This window comes from Vanessa atalanta, unplaced genomic scaffold (assembly GCF_905147765.1).
Source record: "Vanessa atalanta unplaced genomic scaffold, ilVanAtal1.2, whole genome shotgun sequence".
NCBI classification, from domain to species: domain Eukaryota; kingdom Metazoa; phylum Arthropoda; class Insecta; order Lepidoptera; family Nymphalidae; genus Vanessa; species Vanessa atalanta.
The window spans coordinates 25,001-28,464 of NW_025920009.1; the positions used below are offsets into that span (position 1 = coordinate 25,001).

Here is a 3,464-nt window from a genome sequence, read left to right on the forward strand (position 1 = left end):
CATCATATAAACACGTTCGTCTCGTATACGTCGTAACGATCGCGGAGCTTTTGTATTCGAAATTTTGACATTAGAGTATGAACAAAAGAAACGCACGTACTCGATAATCACGAGACGAAGAGATCACCTAAACTCCGATTACCCTCTTTGATCGAGAACAACTCAATGAAACGATCGAAAGGTCGGAGATGGGCGCTCCTCGTCTGGCGACGAGCGACGCTCTCAGTCTCTCTGACGTCGCATAACGAAACTCCGTGACGTAAACGTACACACGAACGCGTATATAAAAATATAAATAATATATACACACACACGCATGTAAACGTAAACATACATACACATCGTATTTGTTATATTTGAACGGACCGAGAACGAGATTTATATTAAGTATATTTAAACACGTAATATAACACATCGAACGCGGATACCGTCATATGTTCGAGAAACGTCAGTCAGTCTATTGAGTCGGTTACGAAATAATAGACATTACGACATTAAACATTGAACAGTGTGGTTTATATTTTTATACAGCCGGCCCTCAGACAGGAGTGGTCCTGGATGTTTCTCCACGGACCGCAATGTGCGTTCGAAATGTCGATGTTCAAATGTGTCCTGCAGTTCACACTATGACGCGCAGTTAACTGCGTTCTTCATCGACCCGCGAGCCAAGTGATCCACCGTCCAGGGTAATGGTTTTTAATTTGTTTTATTTTTATAATTTCTACGATCACTCGAACGATTCTATACGCCAGTGATATGAGTTTATTTTTTTTTTATTTTTTTTTTTTTTTTCGTTTTTTTCTCTTATTTTTAGTATACAGAGAAAAATTCAAAAAATTAAAAAAAAAAAAAAAAAAAGTTAAAAAAAAAAAAAAGTACAAAAAAAAAAAAAAGAAATATACATTTTATTTGAAGATGACGATGTGCGTTAACACATCGTACTTTCCTCGAAATCGACATCGAAAAATATCAGAATAGGACGCGTTACACGACTCTGGACTCTGACTCGGACACACTGCTGTGTGAGAGAGAGAGAGTGAGAATCGCGTCCTCGCATCGAAACGACACATTCCGAACGTCGATATTTGTGTTTTACAATTTTATTATCGTTCATTATCGCACTCTTTCGAGATTGATAATTTACGTTAATGATCCTTCCGCAGGTTCCCCTACGGAAACCTTGTTACGACTTTTACTTCCTCTAAATGATCAAGTTTGGTCAACTTCCCAGCAACGCCGACGGCCGTGAAGCCACCGCGTGTCGGTCCGAAGACCTCACTAAATCATTCAATCGGTAGTAGCGACGGGCGGTGTGTACAAAGGGCAGGGACGTAATCAACGCGAGCTTATGACTCGCGCTTACTAGGAATTCCTCGTTTATGGGGGATAATTGCAAACCCCAATCCCCAGCACGAAGGAGTTTCAACGGGTTGCCCGGGCCTCTAGGCCAGGGAGAACATGCTGATTCCTTCAGTGTAGCGCGCGTGCGGCCCAGGACATCTAAGGGCATCACAGACCTGTTATTGCTCAATCTCGTGCGGCTCGAAGCCGCCGGTCCCTCTAAGAAGAATTTTAATACGCCGCCAGTGAGTTGCTCGACCGAAATCGAGCACACCTAAATGACGACGCCTATTTAGCAGGCTAGAGTCTCGTTCGTTACCGGAATTAACCAGACAAATCGCTCCACCAACTAAGAACGGCCATGCACCACCACCCACCGAATCAAGAAAGAGCTATTAATCTGTCAATCCTTCCGGTGTCCGGGCCTGGTGAGATTTCCCGTGTTGAGTCAAATTAAGCCGCAGGCTCCACTCCTGGTGGTGCCCTTCCGTCAATTCCTTTAAGTTTCAGCTTTGCAACCATACTCCCCCCGGAGTCCAAAATCTTTGGTTTCCCGGAAGCTGCCCGCCGAGCCATTGTAGTAACGTCGGCGGATCGCTAGATGACATATTTACGGTTAGAACTAGGGCGGTATCTAATCGCCTTCGAACCTCTAACTTTCGTTCTTGATTGATGAAAACACCTTTGGCAAATGCTTTCGCTGATGTTCGTCTTGCGACGATCCAAGAATTTCACCTCTAACGTCGCAATACGAATGCCCCCAGTTATCCCTATTAATCATTACCTCGGAGTTCTGAAAACCAACAAATAGAACCGAGATCATATTCTATTATTCCATGCACGAAATATTCAAGCGGCATTTTGAGCCCGCTTTGAGCACTCTAATTTGTTCAAAGTAAAATTGTCGGCCCATCTCGACACTCACTGAAGAGCACCGCGATAGGATTTTGATATTGAACCGGCGTTTTACCGCCGGCTCACCGACGATATGCTCCGCAGACGTGTCAGTATCACCGCGGATGCGGTGCACCGACAGCGCGGCGCACAAATGCAACTACGAGCTTTTTAACCGCAACAATTTTAGTATACGCTATTGGAGCTGGAATTACCGCGGCTGCTGGCACCAGACTTGCCCTCCAATTGTTCCTCGTTAAAATATTTAAAGTGTACTCATTCCGATTACGAGGCCTCGAAAGAGTCCGTATCGTTATTTTTCGTCACTACCTCCCCGTGCCGGGAGTGGGTAATTTTCGCGCCTGCTGCCTTCCTTGGATGTGGTAGCCGTTTCTCAGGCTCCCTCTCCGGAATCGAACCCTGATTCCCCGTTACCCGTGACAACCATGGTAGTCGCAGAAACTACCATCGAAAGTTGATAAGGCAGACATTTGAAAGATGCGTCGCCGGTACTGGACCATGCGATCGGCAAAAGTTATCCAGATTCATCAAAATTAACGACTTCGGACGAGACGCCCTCCGTCGATTGGTTTTGATCTAATAAAAGCACTCATCCCATCACTGGTCAGAGTTCTGATTGCATGTATTAGCTCTAGAATTACCACAGTTATCCAAGTAACTGAGTAAGATCTAAGGAACCAAAACTGATATATTGAGCCATTCGCGGTATCGCCTTAATACGGCTTGCACTGAGACATGCATGGCTTAATCTTTGAGACAAGCATATAACTACTGGCAGGATCAACCAGGGAGCTAACCGAGACTTGTTGAAGTCGTCAATTACTCTTCTCGTTTCATATTCGCATATAAAATACACACAAACTTATGCATGCATGTACAATATACGCACAGTATGAAACGAGCGGCTCACCGTATCGTCGATCGCGTTAGACGCGATAGATTTTAACGGTTGACTCTTATAAAATTTATATGAGACACAAACGCGCTTTAAGCACGCGCGCGCGCGTGCGCTATAATATATAACGCGACGACAGCGGCGGCGGCGGCGGCGGAGGCGTCTTCACATAATGACACATAACGGTCACGAATTCGAACGTTCTAAACGAGATCGAGTTTTTTTTTCAAAATAACACTTCGCACACGACGTGTACGTATGTATTGTTCAACGATTATTATCGTAAAACATTGGATCGACGCCCGGTGTTTGA

At 44.7% G+C, this 3,464-nt stretch overlaps 2 non-coding genes across 2 annotated transcripts; both read right to left on the minus strand.

The window, feature by feature from the left end:
- Positions 1 to 532: 532 nt before the first annotated feature.
- On the minus strand, positions 533 to 689 carry LOC125076675. Its single transcript, XR_007120600.1, has one exon. It is a non-coding gene; the product is annotated as a 5.8S ribosomal RNA (ribosomal RNA).
- A 457-nt stretch (positions 690 to 1,146) lies between these two features.
- LOC125076677 lies at positions 1,147 to 3,047 on the minus strand. Its single transcript, XR_007120602.1, has one exon. It is a non-coding gene; the product is annotated as a small subunit ribosomal RNA (ribosomal RNA).
- Positions 3,048 to 3,464: the final 417 nt, after the last annotated feature.